This window comes from Somniosus microcephalus, unplaced genomic scaffold, assembly GCF_052327205.1.
Source record: "Somniosus microcephalus isolate GS21.2 unplaced genomic scaffold, FLI_Smic_1.0 unresolved_chr1, whole genome shotgun sequence".
In the NCBI taxonomy this organism is placed as follows: Eukaryota; Metazoa; Chordata; class Chondrichthyes; order Squaliformes; family Somniosidae; genus Somniosus; species Somniosus microcephalus.
In genome coordinates this window covers 124,520,163-124,543,966 of record NW_028225179.1, presented here as the reverse complement: position 1 = coordinate 124,543,966, position 23,804 = coordinate 124,520,163, and the positions used below count along the sequence as shown (strand labels likewise).

At 52.5% G+C, this 23,804-nt stretch overlaps 1 protein-coding gene across 1 annotated transcript in view; it reads left to right on the top strand.

The window, feature by feature from the left end:
• The first annotated feature begins 22,949 nt into the window (after positions 1-22,949).
• LOC147095803 (uncharacterized) overlaps positions 22,950-23,804 on the top strand; it is a 112,671-nt gene continuing 111,816 nt past the window's right edge. The window contains exon 1 of the mRNA XM_085974810.1: positions 22,950-23,215. The gene's annotated coding sequence lies outside the window, so the exon portion shown is untranslated. The remainder of the gene's footprint in view (positions 23,216-23,804) is intronic.

The following is a 23,804-nucleotide window of genomic DNA, read 5'->3' as shown; positions in this document are numbered from 1 at the left end:
GAAGGAGTGTTTCTGTACCCGGTCTCAGTTCCCTCTGAGTACTGAAGGAGTGTTTCTGTACCCAGTCACTGTGCCCTCTGAGTACTGAAGGAATGTTTCTGTACCCAATCACTGTGCCCTCTGAGTACTGAAGGAGTGTTTCTGTACCCAGTCACTGTGCCCTCTGAGTACTGAAGGAGTGTTTCTGTACCCAGTCACTGTTCCCTCTGAGTACTGAAGGAGTGTTTCTGTACCCAATCACTGTGCCCTCTGAGTACTGAAGGAGTGTTTCTGTACCCACTCACTGTGCCCTCTGAGTACTGAAGGAGCGTTTCTGTACCCAGCCACTGTGCCCTCTGAGTTCTGAAGGAGTGTTTCTGTACCCGGTCACTGTGCCCTCTGAGTACTGAAGGAGTGTTTCTGTACCCGGTCACTGTGCCCTCTGAGTACTGAAGGAGTGTTTCTGTACCCGGTCACTGTGCCCTCTGAGTACTGAAGGAGTGTTTCTGTACCCGGTCACTGTGCCCTCTGAGTACTGAAGGAATGTTTCTGTACCCAGTCACTGTTCCCTCTGTGTACTGAAGGAGTGCTTCTGTATCCGGTCACTGTGCCCACTCAGTACTGAAGGAGTGTTTCTGTACCCAGTCACTGTGTCGTCTGAGTTCTGAAGGAGTGTTTCTGTACCCGGTCACTGTGCCCTCTGAGTACTGAAGGAATGTTTCTGTACCCGGTCACTGTGCCCTCGGTGTACTGAAGGAGTGTTTCTGTACCCGGTCACTGTGCCCTCTGAGTACTAAAGGATTGTTTCTGTACCCAGTCACTGTGCCCTCTGAGTACTGAAGGAAGGTTTCTGTACCCAATCACTGTGCCCTCTGAGGACTGAAGGAGTGTTTCTGTACCCAGTCACTGTGCCCTCTGAGTACTGAAGGAGTGTTTCTGTACCCAGTCACTGTACCCTCTGAGTACTGAAGGAGTGTTTCTGTACATAGTCACTGTGCCCTCTGAGTACTGAAGGAGCGTTTCTGTACCCAGTCACTGTGCCCTCTGAGTACTGAAGGAGTGTTTCTGTACCCGGTCACTGTGCCCTCTGAGTACTGAAGGAGTGTTTGTGTACCCAGTCACTGTGCCCTCTGAGAACTGAAGGAGTGTTTCTGTACCCACTCACTGTGCCCTCTGAGTACTGAAGGAGTGTTTCTGTACCCAGTCACTGTGCCCTCTGAGTACTGAAGGAGTGTTTCTGTACCCAGTCTCTGTGCCCTCTGAGTACTGAAGGTGTGTTTCTGTACCCACTCACTGTGCCCTCTGAGTACTGAAGGAGCGTTTCTGTACCCAGCCACTGTGCCCTCTGAGTTCTGAAGGAGTGTTTCTGTACCCGGTCACTGTGCCCTCTGAGTACTGAAGGTGTGTTTCTGTACCCACTCACTGTGCCCTCTGAGTACTGAAGGAGCGTTTCTGTACCCAGCCACTGTGCCCTCTGAGTTCTGAAGGAGTGTTTCTGTACCCGGTCACTGTGCCCTCTGAGTACTGAAGGAGTGTTTCTGTACCCGGTCACTGTGCCCTCTGAGTACTGAAGGAGTGTTTCTGTACCCGGTCACTGTGCCCTCTGAGTACTGAAGGAGTGTTTCTGTACCCGGTCACTGTGCCCTCTGAGTACTGAAGGAATGTTTCTGTACCCAGTCACTGTTCCCTCTGTGTACTGAAGGAGTGCTTCTGTACCCTGTCACTGCGCCCTCTGAGTCCTGAAGGAGTGTTTCTGTACCCACTCACTGTACCCTCTGAGTACTGAAGGACTGTTTCTGCATCCGGTCACTGTGCCCACTCAGTACTGAAGGAGTGTTTCTGTACCCAGTCACTGTGTCGTCTGAGTTCTGAAGGAGTGTTTCTGTACCCGGTCACTGTGCCCTCTGAGTACTGAAGGAATGTTTCTGTACCCGGTCACTGTGCCCTCGGTGTACTGAAGGAGTGTTTCTGTACCCGGTCACTGTGCCCTCTGAGTACTAAAGGATTGTTTCTGTACCCAGTCACTGTGCCCTCTGAGTACTGAAGGAAGGTTTCTGTACCCAATCACTGTGCCCTCTGAGGACTGAAGGAGTGTTTCTGTACCCAGTCACTGTGCCCTCTGAGTACTGAAGGAGTGTTTCTGTACCCAGTCACTGTACCCTCTGAGTACTGAAGGAGTGTTTCTGTACATAGTCACTGTACCCTCTGAGTACTGAAGGAATGTTTCTGTACCCAATCACTGTGCCCTCTGAGTACTGAAGGAGTGTTTCTGCACCCGGTCACTGTGCCCACTCAGTACTGAAGGAGTGTTTCTGTACCCGGTCACTGTGCCCTCTGAGTACTGAAGGAGTGTTTCTGTACCCAGTCACTGTGCCCTCTGAGTACTGAAGGAGTGCTTCTGTACCCAGTCACTGTGCCCTCTGAGTACTGAAGGAGTGTTTCTGTACCCACTCACTGTGCCCTCTGAGTACTGAAGGAGCGTTTCTGTACCCAGTCACTGTGCCCTCTGAGTACTGAAGGAGTGTTTGTGTACCCAGTCACTGTGCCCTCTGAGAACTGAAGGAGTGTTTCTGTACCCACTCACTGTGCCCTCTGAGTACTGAAGGAGTGTTTCTGTACCCAGTCACTGTGCCCTCTGAGTACTGAAGGAGTGTTTCTGTACCCAGTCTCTGTGCCCTCTGAGTACTGAAGGTGTGTTTCTGTACCCACTCACTGTGCCCTCTGAGTACTGAAGGAGCGTTTCTGTACCCAGCCACTGTGCCCTCTGAGTTCTGAAGGAGTGTTTCTGTACCCGGTCACTGTGCCCTCTGAGTACTGAAGGAGTGTTTCTGTACCCGGTCACTGTGCCCTCTGAGTACTGAAGGAGTGTTTCTGTATCCGGTCACTGTGCCCACTCAGTACTGAAGGAGTGTTTCTGTACCCAGTCACTGTGCCCTCTGAGTTCTGAAGGAATGTTTCTGTACCCGGTCACTGTGCCCTCTGAGTACTGAAGGAGTATTTCTGTACCCAGTCACTGTGCCCTCTGAGTACTGAAGGAGTGTTTCTGTACCCGGTCACTGTGCCCTCTGAGTACTGAAGGAGTGTTTCTGTACCCGGTCACTGTGCCCTCGGAGTACTGAAGGAGTGTTTCTGTACCCGGTCTCAGTTCCCTCTGAGTACTGAAGGAGTGTTTCTGTACCCAGTCACTGTGCCCTCTGAGTACTGAAGGAATGTTTCTGTACCCAATCACTGTGCCCTCTGAGTACTGAAGGAGTGTTTCTGTACCCAGTCACTGTGCCCTCTGAGTACTGAAGGAGTGTTTCTGTACCCAGTCACTGTTCCCTCTGAGTACTGAAGGAGTGTTTCTGTACCCAATCACTGTGCCCTCTGAGTACTGAAGGAGTGTTTCTGTACCCAGTCACTGTGCCCTCTGAGTACTGAAGGAGTGTTTCTGTACCCACTCACTGTACCCTCTCAGAACTGAAGGAGTGTTTCTGTACCCGGTCACTGTGCCCACTCAGTACTGAAGAAGTGTTTCTGTACCCGGTCACTGTGCCCTCTGAGTACTGAAGGAGTGTTTCTGTACCCGGTCACTGTGCCTTCTCAGTACTGAAGGAGTGTTTCTGTACCCAGTCACTGTGCCCTCTGAGTACTGAAAGAGTGTTTCTCTACCCAGTCACTGTGCCCTCTGCATACTGAAGGAGTGTTTCTGTACCCGGTCACTGTGCCCTCTAAGTACTGAAGGAGTGTTTCTGTACCCAGTCACTGTGCCCTCTGAGTACTGAAGGAGTGTTTCTGTACTCAGTCACTGTGCCCTCTGAGTACTGAAGGAGTGTTTCTGTACCCAGTCTCTGTGCCCTCTGAGTACTGAAGGTGTGTTTCTGTACCCACTCACTGTGCCCTCTGAGTACTGAAGGAGCGTTTCTGTACCCAGCCACTGTGCCCTCTGAGTTCTGAAGGAGTGTTTCTGTACCCGGTCACTGTGCCCTCTGAGTACTGAAGGAGTGTTTCTGTACCCGGTCACTGTGCCCTCTGAGTACTGAAGGAGTGTTTCTGTACCCGGTCACTGTGCCCTCTGAGTACTGAAGGAGTGTTTCTGTACCCGGTCACTGTGCCCTCTGAGTACTGAAGGAATGTTTCTGTACCCAGTCACTGTTCCCTCTGTGTACTGAAGGAGTGCTTCTGTACCCGGTCACTGCGCCCTCTGAGTCCTGAAGGAGTGTTTCTGTACCCACTCACTGTACCCTCTGAGTACTGAAGGAGTGTTTCTGTATCCGGTCACTGTGCCCACTCAGTACTGAAGGAGTGTTTCTGTACCCAGTCACTGTGTCGTCTGAGTTCTGAAGGAGTGTTTCTGTACCCGGTCACTGTGCCCTCTGAGTACTGAAGGAATGTTTCTGTACCCGGTCACTGTGCCCTCGGTGTACTGAAGGAGTGTTTCTGTACCCGGTCACTGTGCCCTCTGAGTACTAAAGGATTGTTTCTGTACCCAGTCACTGTGCCCTCTGAGTACTGAAGGAAGGTTTCTGTACCCAATCACTGTGCCCTCTGAGGACTGAAGGAGTGTTTCTGTACCCAGTCACTGTGCCCTCTGAGTACTGAAGGAGTGTTTCTGTACCCAGTCACTGTACCCTCTGAGTACTGAAGGAGTGTTTCTGTACATAGTCACTGTACCCTCTGAGTACTGAAGGAATGTTTCTGTACCCAATCACTGTGCCCTCTGAGTACTGAAGGAGTGTTTCTGCACCCGGTCACTGTGCCCACTCAGTACTGAAGGAGTGTTTCTGTACCCGGTCACTGTGCCCTCTGAGTACTGAAGGAGTGTTTCTGTACCCAGTCACTGTGCCCTCTGAGTACTGAAGGAGTGCTTCTGTACCCAGTCACTGTGCCCTCTGAGTACTGAAGGAGTGTTTCTGTACCCACTCACTGTGCCCTCTGAGTACTGAAGGAGCGTTTCTGTACCCAGTCACTGTGCCCTCTGAGTACTGAAGGAGTGTTTCTGTACCCGGTCACTGTGCCCTCTAAGTACTGAAGGAGTGTTTGTGTACCCAGTCACTGTGCCCTCTGAGAACTGAAGGAGTGTTTCTGTACCCACTCACTGTGCCCTCTGAGTACTGAAGGAGTGTTTCTGTACCCAGTCACTGTGCCCTCTGAGTACTGAAGGAGTGTTTCTGTACCCAGTCTCTGTGCCCTCTGAGTACTGAAGGTGTGTTTCTGTACCCACTCACTGTGCCCTCTGAGTACTGAAGGAGCGTTTCTGTACCCAGCCACTGTGCCCTCTGAGTTCTGAAGGAGTGTTTCTGTACCCGGTCACTGTGCCCTCTGAGTACTGAAGGAGTGTTTCTGTACCCGGTCACTGTGCCCTCTGAGTACTGAAGGAGTGTTTCTGTATCCGGTCACTGTGTCCACTCAGTACTGAAGGAGTGTTTCTGTACCCAGTCACTGTGCCCTCTGAGTTCTGAAGGAATGTTTCTGTACCCGGTCACTGTGCCCTCTGAGTACTGAAGGAGTATTTCTGTACCCAGTCACTGTGCCCTCTGAGTACTGAAGGAGTGTTTCTGTACCCGGTCACTGTGCCCTCTGAGTACTGAAGGAGTGTTTCTGTACCCGGTCACTGTGCCCTCGGAGTACTGAAGGAGTGTTTCTGTACCCGGTCTCAGTTCCCTCTGAGTACTGAAGGAGTGTTTCTGTACCCAGTCACTGTGCCCTCTGAGTACTGAAGGAATGTTTCTGTACCCAATCACTGTGCCCTCTGAGTACTGAAGGAGTGTTTCTGTACCCAGTCACTGTGCCCTCTGAGTACTGAAGGAGTGTTTCTGTACCCAGTCACTGTTCCCTCTGAGTACTGAAGGAGTGTTTCTGTACCCAATCACTGTGCCCTCTGAGTACTGAAGGAGTGTTTCTGTACCCAGTCACTGTGCCCTCTGAGTACTGAAGGAGTGTTTCTGTACCCACTCACTGTACCCTCTCAGAACTGAAGGAGTGTTTCTGTACCCGGTCACTGTGCCCACTCAGTACTGAAGAAGTGTTTCTGTACCCGGTCACTGTGCCCTCTGAGTACTGAAGGAGTGTTTCTGTACCCGGTCACTGTGCCCTCTCAGTACTGAAGGAGTGTTTCTGTACCCAGTCACTGTGCCCTCTGAGTACTGAAAGAGTGTTTCTCTACCCAGTCACTGTGCCCTCTGCATACTGAAGGAGTGTTTCTGTACCCGGTCACTGTGCCCTCTAAGTACTGAAGGAGTGTTTCTGTACCCAGTCACTGTGCCCTCTGAGTACTGAAGGAGTGTTTCTGTACCCGGTCACTGTGCCCTCTCAGTACTGAAGGAGTGTTTCTGTACCCACTCACTGTGCCCTCTGCGTACTGAAGTAGTGTTTCTGTACCCAGTCACTGTGCCCTCTGAGTACTGAAGGAGTGTTTCTGTACCCACTCTCTGTGCCCTCTGAGTACTGAAGGAGTCTTTCTGCACCCGATCACTGTGCACTCTCAGTACTGAAGGAGTGTTTCTGTACCCGGTCACTGTGCCCTCTGAGTACTGAAGGAGTGTTTCTGTACCCAGTCACTGTGCCCTCTGAGTACTGAAGGAGTGTTTCTGTACCCAGTCACTGTGCCCTCTGAGTACTGAAGGAGTGTTTCTGTACCCGGTCACTGTGCCCTCTGAGTACTGAAGGAGTGTTTCTGTACCCACTCACTGTGCCCTCTGAGTACTGAAGGAGTGTTTCTGTACCCAGTCACTGTGCCCTCTGAGTACTGAAGGAGTGTTTCTGTACCCGGTCACTGTGCCCTCTGAGTACTGAAGAAGTGTTTCTGTACCCAGTCACTGTGCCCTCTGCGTACTGAAGGAGTGTTTCTGTACCCGGTCACTGTGCCCTCTGAGTACTGAAGGAGTGTTTCTGTACCCAGTCACTGTGCCCTCTGAGTACTGAAGGAGTGTTTCTGTACCCGGTCACTGTGCCCTCTGAGTACTGAAGGAGTGTTTCTGTACCCAGTCACTGAGCCCTCTGAGTACTGAAGGAGTGTTTCTGTACCCGGTCACTGTGCCCTCTGAGTACTGAAGGAGTGTTTCTGTACCCGGTCACTGTGCCCTCTGAGTACTGAAGGAGTGTTTCTGTACCCAGTCACTGAGCCCTCTGAGTACTGAAGGAGTGTTTCTGTACCCAGTCACTGTTCCCTCTGAGTACTGAAGGAGCGTTTCTGCACCCAGTCACTGTGCCCTCTGAGTACTGAAGGAGTGTTTCTGTACCCAGTCACTGTTCCCTCTGAGTACTGAAGGAGTGTTTCTGTACCCAGTCACTGTGCCCTCTGAGTACTGAAGGAGTGTTTCTGTACCCGGTCACTGTGCCCTCTGAGTTCTGAAGGAGTGTTTCTGTACCCGGTCACTGTGCCCTCTGAGTACTGAAGGAGTGTTTCTGTACCCGGTCACTGTGCCCTCTGAGTACTGAAGGAGTGTTTCTGTACCCGTTCACTGTGCCCTCTGAGTACTGAAGGAATGTTTCTGTACCCGGTCACTGTGCCCTCTGAGTACTGAAGGAATGTTTCTGTACCCAGTCACTGTGCCCTCTGAGTACTGAAGGTGTGTTTCTGTACCCACTCACTGTGCCCTCTGAGTACTGAAGGAGTGTTTCTGTACCCGGTCACTGTGCCCTCTGAGTACTGAAGGAATGTTTCTGTACCCAGTCACTGTGCCCTCTGAGTACTGAAGGTGTGTTTCTGTACCCACTCACTGTGCCCTCTGAGAACTGAAGGATTGTTTCTGTACCCAGTCTCTGTGCCCTCTGAGCACTGAAGGAGTGTTTCTGTACCCGGTCACTGTGCCCTCTGAGTACTGAAGGAGTGTTTCTGTACCCGGTCACTGTGCCCTCTGAATACTGAAGTAGTGTTTCTGTACCCAGTCACTGTGCCCTCTGAGTACTGAAGGAGTGCTTCTGTACCCACTCACTGTGCCCTCTGAATACTGAAGGAGCGTTTCTGTACCCAGTCACTGTGCCCTCTGAGTACTGAAGGAGTGTTTCTGTACCCGGTCACTGTGCCCTCTGAGTACTGAAGGAGTGTTTGTGTACCCAGTCACTGTGCCCTCTGAGAACTGAAGGAGTGTTTCTGTACCCACTCACTGTGCCCTCTGAGTACTGAAGGAGTGTTTCTGTACCCAGTCACTGTGCCCTCTGAGTACTGAAGGAGTGTTTCTGTACCCAGTCTCTGTGCCCTCTGAGTACTGAAGGACCGTTTCTGTACCCAGTCACTGTGCCCTCTGAGTACTGAAGGAGCATTTCTGTACCCAGCCACTGTGCCCTCTGAGTTCTGAAGGAATGTTTCTGTACCCAGTCACTCTGCCCTCGGAGTACTGAAGGAGTGTTTCTGTACCCAGTCACTGTGCCCTCTGAGTACTGAAGGTGTGTTTCTGTACCCAGTCACTGTGCCCTCTGAGTACTGAAGGAGTGTTTCTGTACCCAGCCACTGTGCCCTCTGAGTTCGGAAGGAGTGTTTCTGTACCCGGTCACTGTGACCTCTGAGTACTGAAGGAGTGTTTCTGTACCCGGTCACTGTGCCCTCTGAGTACTGAAGGAGTGTTTCTGTACCCGGTCACTGTGCCCTCTGAGTACTGAAGGAGTGTTTCTGTACCTGGTCACTGTGCCCTCTGAGTACTGAAGGAATGTTTCTGCACCCAGTCACTGTTCCATCTGTGTACTGAAGGAGTGCTTCTGTACCCGGTCACTGCGCCCTCTGAGTCCTGAAGGAGTGTTTCTGTACCCACTCACTGTACCCTCTGAGTACTGAAGGAGTGTTTCTGTATCCGGTCACTGTGCCCACTCAGTACTGAAGGAGTGTTTCTGTACCCAGTCACTGTGCCCTCTGAGTTCTGAAGGAGTGTTTCTGTACCCGGTCACTGTGCCCTCTGAGTACTGAAGGAGTATTTCTGTACCCAGTCACTGTGCCCTCTGAGTACTGAAGGAGTGTTTCTGTACCCGGTCACTGTGCCCTCTGAGTACTGAAGGAGTGTTCTGTACCCGGTCACTGTTCCCTCTGAGTACTGAAGGAGTGTTTCTGTACCCAGTCACTGTGCCCTCTGAGTACTGAAGGAGTGTTTCTGTACCCGGTCACTGTGCCCTCTGAGTTCTGAAGGAGTGTTTCTGTACCCGGTCACTGTGCCCTCTGAGTACTGAAGGAGTGTTTCTGTACCCGGTCACTGTGCCCTCTGAGTACTGAAGGAGTGTTTCTGTACCCGTTCACTGTGCCCTCTGAGTACTGAAGGAATGTTTCTGTACCCGGTCACTGTGCCCTCTGAGTACTGAAGGAATGTTTCTGTACCCAGTCACTGTGCCCTCTGAGTACTGAAGGTGTGTTTCTGTACCCACTCACTGTGCCCTCTGAGTACTGAAGGAGTGTTTCTGTACCCGGTCACTGTGCCCTCTGAGTACTGAAGGAATGTTTCTGTACCCAGTCACTGTGCCCTCTGAGTACTGAAGGTGTGTTTCTGTACCCACTCACTGTGCCCTCTGAGAACTGAAGGATTGTTTCTGTACCCAGTCTCTGTGCCCTCTGAGCACTGAAGGAGTGTTTCTGTACCCGGTCACTGTGCCCTCTGAGTACTGAAGGAGTGTTTCTGTACCCGGTCACTGTGCCCTCTGAATACTGAAGTAGTGTTTCTGTACCCAGTCACTGTGCCCTCTGAGTACTGAAGGAGTGCTTCTGTACCCACTCACTGTGCCCTCTGAATACTGAAGGAGCGTTTCTGTACCCAGTCACTGTGCCCTCTGAGTACTGAAGGAGTGTTTCTGTACCCGGTCACTGTGCCCTCTGAGTACTGAAGGAGTGTTTGTGTACCCAGTCACTGTGCCCTCTGAGAACTGAAGGAGTGTTTCTGTACCCACTCACTGTGCCCTCTGAGTACTGAAGGAGTGTTTCTGTACCCAGTCACTGTGCCCTCTGAGTACTGAAGGAGTGTTTCTGTACCCAGTCTCTGTGCCCTCTGAGTACTGAAGGACCGTTTCTGTACCCAGTCACTGTGCCCTCTGAGTACTGAAGGAGCATTTCTGTACCCAGCCACTGTGCCCTCTGAGTTCTGAAGGAATGTTTCTGTACCCAGTCACTCTGCCCTCGGAGTACTGAAGGAGTGTTTCTGTACCCAGTCACTGTGCCCTCTGAGTACTGAAGGTGTGTTTCTGTACCCAGTCACTGTGCCCTCTGAGTACTGAAGGAGTGTTTCTGTACCCAGCCACTGTGCCCTCTGAGTTCGGAAGGAGTGTTTCTGTACCCGGTCACTGTGACCTCTGAGTACTGAAGGAGTGTTTCTGTACCCGGTCACTGTGCCCTCTGAGTACTGAAGGAGTGTTTCTGTACCCGGTCACTGTGCCCTCTGAGTACTGAAGGAGTGTTTCTGTACCTGGTCACTGTGCCCTCTGAGTACTGAAGGAATGTTTCTGTACCCAGTCACTGTTCCATCTGTGTACTGAAGGAGTGCTTCTGTACCCGGTCACTGCGCCCTCTGAGTCCTGAAGGAGTGTTTCTGTACCCACTCACTGTACCCTCTGAGTACTGAAGGAGTGTTTCTGTATCCGGTCACTGTGCCCACTCAGTACTGAAGGAGTGTTTCTGTACCCAGTCACTGTGCCCTCTGAGTTCTGAAGGAGTGTTTCTGTACCCGGTCACTGTGCCCTCTGAGTACTGAAGGAGTATTTCTGTACCCAGTCACTGTGCCCTCTGAGTACTGAAGGAGTGTTTCTGTACCCGGTCACTGTGCCCTCTGAGTACTGAAGGAGTGTTCTGTACCCGGTCACTGTGCCCTCGGAGTACTGAAGGAGTGTTTCTGTACCCGGTCACTGTGCCCTCTGAGTACTGAAGGAGTGTTTCTGTACCCGGTCACTGTGCCCTCTGAGTACTGAAGGAGTGTTTCTGTACCCGGTCACTGTGCCCTCTGAGTACTGAAGGAATGTTTCTGTACCCAATCACTGTGCCCTCTGAGTACTGAAGGAGTGTTTCTGTACCCAGTCACTGTGCCCTCTGAGTACTGAAGGAGTGTTTCTGTACCCAGTCACTGTTCCCTCTGAGTACTGAAGGAGTGTTTCTGTACCCAATCACTGTGCCCTCTGAGTACTGAAGGAGTGTTTCTGTACCCAGTCACTGTGCCCTCTGAGTACTGAAGGAGTGTTTCTGTACCCACTCACTGTACCCTCTCAGAACTGAAGGAGTGTTTCTGTACCCGGTCACTGTGCCCACTCAGTACTGAAGAAGTGTTTCTGTACCCGGTCACTGTGCCCTCTGAGTACTGAAGGAGTGTTTCTGTACCCGGTCACTGTGCCCTCTCAGTACTGAAGGAGTGTTTCTGTACCCAGTCACTGTGCCCTCTGAGTACTGAAAGAGTGTTTCTCTACCCAGTCACTGTGCCCTCTGCATACTGAAGGAGTGTTTCTGTACCCGGTCACTGTGCCCTCTAAGTACTGAAGGAGTGTTTCTGTACCCAGTCACTGTGCCCTCTGAGTACTGAAGGAGTGTTTCTGTACCCGGTCACTGTGCCCTCTCAGTACTGAAGGAGTGTTTCTGTAACCACTCACTGTGCCCTCTGAGTACTGAAGTAGTGTTTCTGTACCCACTCTCTGTGCCCTCTGAGTACTGAAGGAGTCTTTCTGCACCCGATCACTGTGCACTCTCAGTACTGAAGGAGTGTTTCTGTACCCGGTCACTGTGCCCTCTGAGTACTGAAGGAGTGTTTCTGTACCCAGTCACTGTGCCCTCTGAGTACTGAAGGAGTGTTTCTGTACCCAGTCACTGTGCCCTCTGAGTACTGAAGGAGTGTTTCTGTACCCGGTCACTGTGCCCTCTGAGTACTGAAGGAGTGTTTCTGTACCCACTCACTGTGCCCTCTGAGTACTGAAGGAGTGTTTCTGTACCCAGTCACTGTGCCCTCTGAGTACTGAAGGAGTGTTTCTGTACCCGGTCACTGTGCCCTCTGAGTACTGAAGAAGTGTTTCTGTACCCAGTCACTGTGCCCTCTGCGTACTGAAGGAGTGTTTCTGTACCCGGTCACTGTGCCCTCTGAGTACTGAAGGAGTGTTTCTGTACCCAGTCACTGTGCCCTCTGAGTACTGAAGGAGTGTTTCTGTACCCGGTCACTGTGCCCTCTGAGTACTGAAGGAGTGTTTCTGTACCCAGTCACTGAGCCCTCTGAGTACTGAAGGAGTGTTTCTGTACCCGGTCACTGTGCCCTCTGAGTACTGAAGGAGTGTTTCTGTACCCGGTCACTGTGCCCTCTGAGTACTGAAGGAGTGTTTCTGTACCCAGTCACTGAGCCCTCTGAGTACTGAAGGAGTGTTTCTGTACCCAGTCACTGTTCCCTCTGAGTACTGAAGGAGCGTTTCTGCACCCAGTCACTGTGCCCTCTGAGTACTGAAGGAGTGTTTCTGTACCCAGTCACTGTTCCCTCTGAGTACTGAAGGAGTGTTTCTGTACCCAGTCACTGTGCCCTCTGAGTACTGAAGGAGTGTTTCTGTACCCGGTCACTGTGCCCTCTGAGTTCTGAAGGAGTGTTTCTGTACCCGGTCACTGTGCCCTCTGAGTACTGAAGGAGTGTTTCTGTACCCGGTCACTGTGCCCTCTGAGTACTGAAGGAGTGTTTCTGTACCCGTTCACTGTGCCCTCTGAGTACTGAAGGAATGTTTCTGTACCCGGTCACTGTGCCCTCTGAGTACTGAAGGAATGTTTCTGTACCCAGTCACTGTGCCCTCTGAGTACTGAAGGTGTGTTTCTGTACCCACTCACTGTGCCCTCTGAGTACTGAAGGAGTGTTTCTGTACCCGGTCACTGTGCCCTCTGAGTACTGAAGGAATGTTTCTGTACCCAGTCACTGTGCCCTCTGAGTACTGAAGGTGTGTTTCTGTACCCACTCACTGTGCCCTCTGAGAACTGAAGGATTGTTTCTGTACCCAGTCTCTGTGCCCTCTGAGCACTGAAGGAGTGTTTCTGTACCCGGTCACTGTGCCCTCTGAGTACTGAAGGAGTGTTTCTGTACCCGGTCACTGTGCCCTCTGAATACTGAAGTAGTGTTTCTGTACCCAGTCACTGTGCCCTCTGAGTACTGAAGGAGTGCTTCTGTACCCACTCACTGTGCCCTCTGAATACTGAAGGAGCGTTTCTGTACCCAGTCACTGTGCCCTCTGAGTACTGAAGGAGTGTTTCTGTACCCGGTCACTGTGCCTTCGGAGTACTGAAGGAGTGTTTCTGTACCCGGTCACTGTGCCCTCTGAGTACTGAAGGAGTGTTTCTGTACCCAGTCACTGTGCCCTCTGAGTACTGAAGGAGTGTTTCTGTACCCGGTCACTGTGCCCTCTGAGTACTGAAGGAATGTTTCTGTACCCGGTCACTGTGCCCTCTGAGTACTGAAGGAGTGTTTCTGTACCCAGTCACTGTGCCCTCTGAGTACTGAAGGAGTGTTTCTGTACCCAGTCACTGTGCCCTCTGAGTACTGAAGGAGTGTTTCTGTACCCGGTCACTGTGCCCTCTGAGTACTGAAGGAGTGTTTCTGTACCCAGTCACTGTGCCCTCTGAGTACTGAAGGAGTGTTTCTGTACCCGGTCACTGTACCCTCTGAGTACTGATGGAGTGTTTCTGTACCCGGTCACTGTGCCCACTCAGTACTGAAGGGGTGTTTCTGTACCCGGTCACTGTGCCCTCTGAGTACTGAAGGAGTGTTTCTGTACCCGGTCACAGTGCCCTCTGAGTACTGAAGGAGTGTTTGTGTACCCAGTCACTGTGCCCTCTGAGAACTGAAGGAGTGTTTCTGTACCCACTCACTGTGCCCTCTGAGTACTGAATGAGTGTTTCTGTACCCAGTCACTGTGCCCTCTGAGTACTGAAGGAGTGTTTCTGTACCCAGTCACTATGCCCTCTGAGTACTGAAGAAGTGTTTCTGTACCCGGTCACTGTGCCCTCTGAGTACTGAAGGAGTGTTTCTGTACCCACTCACTGTGCTCTCTGAGTACTGAAGGAGTGTTTCTGTACCCAGTCACTGTGCCCTCTGAGTACTGAAGGAGTGTTTCTGTACCCAGTCACTGTGCCCTCTGAGTACTGAAGGAGTGTTTCTGTACCCACTCACTGTGACCTCTGAGTACTGAAGGAGTGTTTCTGTACCCAGTCACTGTGCCCTCTGAGTATTGAAGGAGTGTTTCTGTACCCACTCACTGTGCCCTCTGAGTACTGAAGGAGTGTTTCTGTACCCGGTCACTGTGCCCTCTGAGTACTGAAGGAGTGTTTCTGTACCCAGTCACTGTGCCCTCTGAGTACTGATGGAGTGTTTCTGTACCCAGTCACTGTGCCCTCTGAGTACTGATGGAGTGTTTCTGTACTCGGTCACTGTGCCCTCTGAGTACTGAAAGAGTGTTTCTGTACCCAGTCACTGTGCCCTCTGAGTACTGAAGGAGTGTTTCTGTACCCGGTCACTGTGCCCTCTGAGTACTGAAGGAATGTTTCTGTACCCACTCACTGTGCCCTCTGAGTACTGAAGGAGCGTTTCTGTACCCAGTCACTGTGCCCTCTGAGTTCTGAAGGAGTGTTTCTGTACCCGGTCACTGTGCCCTCTGAGTACTGAAGGAGTGTTTGTGTACCCAGTCACTGTGCCCTCTGAGAACTGAAGGAGTGTTTCTGTACCCACTCACTGTGCCCTCTGAGTACTGAAGGAGTGTTTCTGTACCCAGTCACTGTGCCCTCTGAGTACTGAAGGAGTGTTTCTGTACCCAGTCTCTGTGCCCTCTGAGTACTGAAGGTGTGTTTCTGTACCCACTCACTGTGCCCTCTGAGTACTGAAGGAGCGTTTCTGTACCCAGCCACTGTGCCCTCTGAGTTCTGAAGGAGTGTTTCTGTCCCCGGTCACTGTGCCCTCTGAGTACTGAAGGAGTGTTTCTGTACCCGGTCACTGTGCCCTCTGAGTACTGAAGGAGTATTTCTGTACCCAGTCACTGTGCCCTCTGAGTACTGAAGGTGTGTTTCTGTACCCGGTCACTGTGCCCTCTGAGTACTGAAGGAGTGTTTCTGTACCCGGTCACTGTGCCCTCGGAGTACTGAAGGACTGTTTCTGTACCCGGTCACTGTGCCCTCTGAGTACTGAAGGAGTGTTTCTGTACCCAGTCACTGTGCCCTCTGAGTACTGAAGGAGTGTTTCTGTACCCAATCACTGTGCCCTCTGAGTACTGAAGGAGTGTTTCTGTACCCAGTCACTGTGCCCTCTGAGTACTGAAGGAGTGTTTCTGTACCCAGTCACTCTGCCCTCTGAGTACTGAAGGAGTGTTTCTGTACCCGGTCACTGTGCCCTCTGAGTACTGAAGGAGTGTTTCTGTACCCACTCACTGTGCTCTCTGAGTACTGAAGGAGTGTTTCTGTACCCAGTCACTGTGCCCTCTGAGTACTGAATGAGTGTTTCTGTACCCAGTCACTGTGCCCTCTGAGTACTGAAGGAGTGTTTCTGTACCCGGTCACTGTGCCCTCTGAGTACTGAAGGAGTGTTTCTGTACCCACTCACTGTGCCCTCTGAGTACTGAAGGAGTGTTTCTGTACCCAGTCACTGTGCCCTCTGAGTACTGAAGGAGTGTTTCTGTACCCAGTCACTGTGCCCTCTGAGTATTGAAGGAGTGTTTCTGTACCCACTCACTGTGCCCTCTGAGTACTGAAGGAGTGTTTCTGTACCCAGTCACTGTGCCCTCTGAGTACTGATGGAGTGTTTCTGTACCCAGTCACTGTGCCCTCTGAGTACTGATGGAGTGTTTCTGTACCCGGTCACTGTGCCCTCTGAGTACTGAAGGAGTGTTTCTGTACCCAGTCACTGTGCTTCTGAGTACTGATGGAGTGTTTCTGTACCCGGTCACTGTGCCCTCTGAATAGTTACGTGCTACACTAGGTCAATGCCATGTCGGTGGTTGGCAGTTCCTGATAGAAAAGGTGGAATTCTGCATGACTAACGGCTCCAATATACTTTTTTAATATCTGTCCTCACTGTCTTGTGTTTACTAACAAGGCCTGAAGTTGTTAACAAGCAGAACACTTTCGCAAACATCCGTTCATTTTTCGGAAACTGGGCTGTTACGTGCTGTTGTCAGATATTTTTTATTTTTAATAAGCTGGGGATTTTCGAGACAGGAAACCACAATCTTCAGCTCGATGTATTGTGACAACTTCACTCGGATATTCGGGCTCTCGCCTCCTGCTCCGGCCAATCACCTCGCAGCCTTCAGGCAGGGCCAAATATGCAGTGACGAGCACACTGAGAGGCAGCAGAAGGTGCTGACCGACTCCCTGTCATCACTTCCTGGAGCCAGCATTCACGGGAGTACAGGGAGGGAGGGAGGGACAGAGAGAGCAGGCGAGGGAGAGAGGGAGGGAAAGAGAGGGAGGGAGAGAGAGATTACGGGGGAGGAAGAGAGAGGGAGAGAGAGAGAGAGCGGGGATAGAGAGGGAGGGAGAGAGAGAGAGCGGGGAAGAGAGGGAGGGAGAGAGAGAGAGAGAGAGAGAGCGGGGGAGAGAGGGAGGGAGAGAGAGAGGGAGGGAGAGATAACGGGGCAGGAAGAGAGAGGGAGAGAGAGAGGGAGAGAGAGAGCGGGAGAGAGAGGGAGGGAGGGAGAGATAACGGGGGAGGAAGAGAGGGAGAGAGAGAGAGAGGGAGGGAGAGAGAGAGAGAGGGAGGGAGAGAGAGAGAGCGGGGAAGAGAGGGAGGGAGAGAGAGAGAGAGAGAGAGCGGGGGAGAGAGGGAGGGAGAGAGAGAGCGGGAGAGAGAGGGAGGGAGGGAGAGATAACGGGGGAGGAAGAGAGAGGGAGAGAGAGAGAGAGGGAGGGAGAGAGAGAGAGAGGGAGGGAGAGAGAGAGAGCGGGGAAGAGAGGGAGGGAGAGAGAGAGAGAGAGAGAGCGGGGGAGAGAGGGAGGGAGAGAGAGAGGGAGGGAGAGAGAGAGGGAGGGAGAGATAACGGGGAGGAAGAGAGAGGGAGAGAGAGAGAGGGAGGGAGAGAGAGAGAGAGGGAGGGAGAGAGAGAGAGCGGGGAAGAGAGGGAGGGAGAGAGAGAGAGAGCGGGGGTGAGAGGGAGGGAGAGAGAGAGGGAGGGAGAGATAACGGGGGAGGAAGAGAGAGGGAGAGAGAGAGAGGGAGGGAGAGAGAGGGAGAGAGAGAGCGGGGGAGAGAGGGAGGGAGGGAGAGATAACGGGGGAGGAAGAGAGAGGGAGAGAGAGAGAGGGAGGGAGAGAGAGAGAGAGGGAGGGAGAGAGAGAGAGCGGGGGAGAGAGGGAGGGAGGGAGAGAGAGAGAGCGGGGGAGAGAGGGAGGGAGAGATAACGGGGGAGGAAGAGAGAGGGAGAGAGAGAGAGAGAGGGAGAGAGAGGGAGAGAGAGAGCGGGGGAGAGAGAGAGGGAGGGAGAGAGAGAGAGCGGGGAGAGAGAGAGAGGGAGTGAGAGATAACGGTGGAGGAAGAGAGGGAGAGAGAGAGAGAGCGGGGATAGAGAGGGAGGGAGAGTGAGAGGGAGGGAGGGTGAGATAACGGGGGAGGAAGAGAGGGAGAGAGAGAGAGCGGGGATAGAGAGGGAGGGAGAGTGAGAGGGAGGGAGGGTGAGATAACGGGGGAGGAAGAGAGAGGGAGAGAGAGAGTGCGGGGATAGAGAGGGAGGGAGAGCGGGGGAGAGGGAGGGTGAGACAGCAGCGAGACAGAGAGAGCGGGGATAGTGAGGGTGGGAGAGAGAGAGCGGGGGAGAGAGGGAGGGAGAGAGGAGGGAGAGAGAGCGAGGGAGAGAGGGAGGGAGAGAGAGAGAGCTGGAGAGAGAGAGAGAATGGGGAGAGAGACAGAGAATGGGGAGAGAGAGGGAGGGGGAGAGAGTGTGGGGAGAGAGCGAGGGAGAGAGAGAGAGGAGGGAGAGAGAGAGAGAGAGGGAGACAGAGAGAGAGGGAGAGGGAGAGAGAGCGGGGGAGAGGGAGGGAGAGAGAGGGAGCGGGGGAGGGAGAGAGAGAGAGAGCGGGGGAGAGAGGGAGGGGGAGAGAGGGAGCAGGGGAGGGAGAGAGAGAGAGAGCGGGGAGAGAGAGAGGAGGGAGAGAGAGAGCGAGGGAGAGAGAGAGGGAGAGCGAGAGAGCTGGGAGAGAGAGAGAATGGGGAGAGAGACAGAGAATGGGGAGAGAGAGGGAGGGGGAGAGAGTGTGGGGAGAGAGGGAGGGAGAGAGAGAGAGGAGGGAGAGAGAGAGAGAGAGGGAGACAGAGAGAGAGGGAGAGGGAGATAGAGCGGGGGAGAGGGAGGGAGAGAGAGGGAGCGGGGGAGGGAGAGAGAGAGAGAGCGGGGGAGAGAGGGAGGGGGAGAGAGGGAGTGGGGGAGGGAGAGAGAGAGAGAGCGAGGGGGAGAGGGAGAGAGGGAGGGAGAGAGAGAGAATGGGGAGAGAGACAGAGAATGGGGAGAGAGAGGGAGGGGGAGAGAGTGTGGGGAGAGAGGGAGGCAGAGAGAGAGATGAGGGAGAGAGAGAGAGAGAGTGGGGAAGAGAGGGAGGGAGAGAGAGCGGGGAAGAGAGGGAGGGAGAGGGAGAAAGCGGGGAGAGAGGGAGGGAGAGGGAGAGAGAGCGGGGGAGAGAGGGCGGGAGAGGGAGAGAGAGCGGGGGAGAGGGAGGGAGAGAGAGGGAGCGGGGGAGAGAGAGAGAGAGAGCGGGGGAGAGAGGGAGGGGGAGAGAGAGCGGGGAAAGAGAGGGAGGGAGAGAGAGAGTGGGGGGAGAGAGGGAGGGGGAGAGAGAGAGAGCGGGGGAGAGAGGGCGGGAGAGGGAGAGAGAGCGGGGGAGGGAGGGAGAGAGAGAGAGCGAGGGAGGGAGAGAGAGAGCGGGGGAGGGAGGGAGAGAGAGAGAGCGGGGAGGGAGGGAGGGAGAGAGAGAGAGAGGGAAAGAAAGGAACAGAGAAGGAGAGGGCAGAGGGAGAGAAAGTGTGAGAGAGAAACAAAGAGGGGGAGAGAGAAGGGGAGAGATTGAGAGAGAGCGGGAGAGGAACGAGAAAGGGAGAAAGAGGTAGAGGAAGGAGAGAGGGTGTGGGACAGAGGATCAGTGAGCAGGAGGAGAGAGAAAGTAGAGAGGGAGAGAGAAAGGAACAGAGAGAAAGAGGGGAAAGGGAGGAAGGAGAGAGAGCATGGGAGAGAGGCGCAGAGAGCAAAGTGAGAATTGAGAGAGAGACACACACGAGAGGCAGAGGAGACGAGTGGGAGAGAGAGAGCGAAGGAGGTATGAGCGCGTGCGGAGAGAGGAAAAAGGAGAGGGCAGAAAGAAGAGAGAGCAGAGGAGTGGGAGTTAGAGATAAAGAGGAGCTCGAGACAGAGGAGAGAGAGAGAAGCAGAGAAGGAAGAATTACATTTATACAGCATCTTTCACAACCTCAGGACATCCCAACGCGCTTCACATGAAGTACTTTTGAAGTGTAGTCACTGTTGTAATGTGGGAAATGTGGCAGCCAATTTGCCAACAGCAAGCTCCCACAAACAACTATGCAATAATGACCAGATAATGAATTTCAGTGATGTTGGCTGAGTGTTAAACATTGGCCAGGACCGCGGGGGAGAACTCCCCTGCTCTTCTTCAAAGTAGTGCCCTGGGATCGTTTACCTTCACCTGAGAGGGTAGTTGGGGCCTCAGTTTAACATCTCATCCAAAAGGCGGCACCTCCAACAATGCAACCCCCCCTCAGCACTGCACTGGGAGTGTCAGCCTGCATTATGTGCTGACGTTTCTGGAGGGGGACTTGAACCCACAACCTTCTGCCACAAAGGCCAGAGTGCTACCCACCGAACCACAGCCGACACCTGAAAGAGAAATGGGACAGAGAGGAGAGAGAGGAGAGGGTGAGACGGAGGAGAGGAGTGAGGGAGGAGAGGAAGAAATAAAGAGAGCATGAGGAGAGGGAAGAGTAAAAGAGGAGAGAGACAGGAGAGGGAAGAGGACAGAGGGAGAGAAAATAGAGAGAGGGAAAGAGAAGAGAGACAAGAGAGAGTAAAGGGAGGCGAAGAGAGGGGAAAGGTGAGAGGTGAAAGAGATCAGAGAAATGCAAAAGAGGAGAGGGAGAGAGAGCAGAGCGAAGAGACAGGCGAGTGAGGGGGGAGGGGAGAGGGAAAGGAACAAGAGGAGTGAGAGGAGAGATGCAAGAGAAGAGAGAGGGGTGGAGCGGTGAAGGGAGAGAATGAGAGTGCACAGACAGGGGAGAGGGAAAGGAGAGAGAGAGGAAACTATAGAGGATTGAGGGAGCAGAGTTGCTCAGCTGGGAGGTACGGACCTCAAAACGTTCATCGCCCGTGTGATATGTAAGGACTTGCTGAACCTTCCACTCGCAGAAGACAGACTGAGCTCCACTGATCAGTGAAAGAGATGGAAGAGAATAATATGCAAATTCTCACAGAGGTGTGGGGGGTCGAAATCAAGAACGAGGGGGAAATAACCTTAAAATTAAAGCTAAGCCATTCAGGAGTGAAATCAGGAAGTACTTTTTCACACAAAGGGTCGTGGGAATGTGGAACTGCCTCCTCTAAAAGGGTGTGGATGTTGGGAGTCAATTGGAGCTTTCAAGACTGAGATCGGTAGATTTTTGTTGGGTAAGGGTATCACAGGATATGGAGCACAGGCGGGTCAATGGAGTTGAGGGTACAGGCTCCACGTGCTGCCCGCCCTCCAGTGCCTATCCCGAGTGGCCATTCATCAGCCAGAAGCCTAGGCAGTCGGCACTGGTGGGATATTTATCCGATGAGGAACATCCTGGTCCTCCTCCGATGGACCCACGCGTGCACCTTTCAACAGGGTTCACTGAATAGGGAAAAGAAGGGGGAATTCAGGCTGGTTTTCCACTCCCATCCAAGAGTTGGGCCCAGTTGTAGTGACCCTGCCAGTGCCTCGGCTTAGACCGGCTCACTCAACATGTTTTCAGATCAAACCTGGGATCTCCATTGTTTGTACACCAGATACACCCGTATTGGGACAATTCCAATGTCCCAATGGATTTGCTAATGGGATAATCCCAGTGATTTAGGATCCACTGACAGGTTGTTACCAGTGTCCCAATGGATCCACCAATGGGATGATCCCAGTGACCCAATGGATCCACCAATGGAATGATCCCAGTGATCCAATGGATTCACCAATGAAATGATCCCAGTGATCCAATGGATCCACCAATGGAATGATCCCAGTGAGCCAATGGATCTACCAATGGAATGATCCCAGTGACCCAATGGATCCACCAATGGAATGATCCCAGTGATCCAATGGATTCACCAATGAAATGATCCCAGTGATCCAATGGATCCACCAATGGAATGATCCCAGTGAGCCAATGGAATGATCCCAGTGACCCAATGGATCCACCAATGGAATGATCCCAGTGATCCAATGGATCCACCAATGAAATGATTCCAGTGAACCAATGGATTCACCAATGAAATGATCCCAGTGATCCAATGGATCCACCAATGAAATGATTCCAGTGACCCAATGGATCCACCAATGGAATGATCCCAGTGATCCAATGGTTCCACCAATGAAATGATCCCAGTGAACCAATGGATCCACCAATGGAATGATCCCAGTGACCCAATGGATCCACCAATGGAATGATCCCAGTGACCCAATGGATCCACCAATGGAATGATCCCAGTGACCCAATGGATCCACCAATGGAATGATTCCAGTGACCCAATGGGGGAAACATTTGGTTGCTTTGTGCCTCCCATTAGCGCCTTAAGAGGGTGGTAATGGGGCGCAAAGCAACTAGCGCCCGGGCGCGGCAATATTTGCGCCGCTCGTGAAATTGACCAGACATTTTGCAGCAGCGCTAAACTCTACCGCCACGATCTCCTGCACCCACAGATCGTTACGTCAGTCGAGTGCACAACTCCCCGGTAGCACCCTGGATCGGATATTGAATGGCGCCCCTTACCTTTGCGCCTGCTGCTAGCAACGACAGGTTGAGGGGAATGTTTTGCAGTCGGGAAGGGACTGGGGGAGTGCTATTTAAAGGCGGCCGCTTCCTGCCTTTTTTTGTCGGCGACATTTTTGCACCACGCATTCTGAGAGAGAGAGACTTCTGGAGAGATTCAACGCTGTGTTGAGGAGTTTTGGGTACTGAGCAGCACTTTGCAGGTTCATTTTGATTTGACCTTCCTTGCATCGATTTAGAAAAGACTATGGGGGCTGCACTCTGAACTCTTTCCCTGGGCCTCTTCATTGTTCTTTCCAGCAGATTTGATGTGCAGGTCTCTCCAGGCTGACATTCAAGGCTGCAATGAGCAGGGTGTGGATGGAGAGGAAGATCGACCCTCCCCTTTAAGAACTGGCCGGCGCCAGTGTGTCTGTGTTCCATTGCTGACTGACATCACATGAGCTTCGCCAGCGCTCTGAGGTAGCACCTCACTCCTCGGCGTTAGCACCTTAAGACAGTTGTGTAGTGCCTGATTTAGCACTTCAATCTCCTCCAGGGGTGATAGAAGCCAAGTTTGCCGTCGGAGCCGATAATTTGCGCTAGGCGCTAAACTTTGCGCCTAGCCGATAATTGCACCCCAAATGGGGCGATACCAAATTTCTCCCCCAATGGATCCACCGATGGAATGATCCCTGTGACCCAAGGGATCCACCAATGGAATGATCCCTGTGATCACTGATGGAATGAACCCAGTGACACAATGGATCAACTGATGGAATGATCCCAGGGACCCAGTGGATCCACTGATGGAATGATCCCAGGAACCCAATGGATCCACTGATGGAATGATCCCAGGGACCCAGTGGATCCACTGATGGAATGATCGGGCATTTCCCAGTCAGAGTGAGAAGAACTGACGCAGTATAATGAGTGTGCGGAAGTTTCCATCTCAGGCCAAGTGGAGCAGAATGAACAAAGCCACCAATTCCAGTTCTGACTTTCCCCGGAGCTGAGCTTCAGCCTCTCTGCCGTAAGGTGTACGAGCGAGCTGCGCAATGACACACCGAGAGCCGGGAGGAGGAAGTGGTTGCTAAGACGTTTCCTGCAACCCAACGTGACCACAGAGTCAACTGCAGAGAGACACAACAAAGCAGGAACAGAAAGGCCGCCTCGAGCCTCGCTCCGATCCTTCCCATTGCCCCCCTCCGCCCCTGGGTTCGAAACAAATCGCAGCTTCAGTTCCTTTCCGGTCTTTGATTATGAATACACGGTGGTTCGGCGTTCTGACTGAAGGGGTCTGAATAGGTGGGGGGGGGAAAGGGAGATGTGGGGCCTAAGACAGGTAGCAGACAACCCACGCCCAAGGTGTCTCCATTGACGTGAGTACTTGGAGTTTAATTTTTCTATTGGTTTTTCAACACGTTACTTTGGTGTCGTATGTGTCCTGAGCCCATATCTGTCATCTGCGAGACCTAAGGTGATCGGCGTTAAGCACTTGCTCCAAGCCATGGAGATCCTCTCCTTCAGCACGTAACTCCTTCGTGAAGGGTTTTGATAGAGTAAATAAGGAGAAGCTGTTAGCACTGGCGGCAGGAGGAGGAGACAGATTTAAGATGATTGGCAAATGAACCAGAGGGAAGAGGAGGAGAATTAATTTTTATGCAGCGAGTTATTGTGGTCTGGAATGCGCTACCTGAAAGGGCGGCGGAAGCAGATTCAGTAGTAACTTTCAAAAGGGAATTGGACATATACTTGAAGGGGAGAAAATTGCAGGGCTATGGGGAAAGAGTCGGGGGAGTGGGATTAATCGGATAGCCCTAACAAACTGCCGGCACAGGCATGATGGGCTGAATAGCCTCCTTCTGTGCTGTAAGATTCTATTATTCTATGAGTGGCCTTTCGTAGACAAAATGTTAAACAAACTCTCCCCCTCCCCCTCCCGCCCCCCCAAAAATTGCGATTGACATT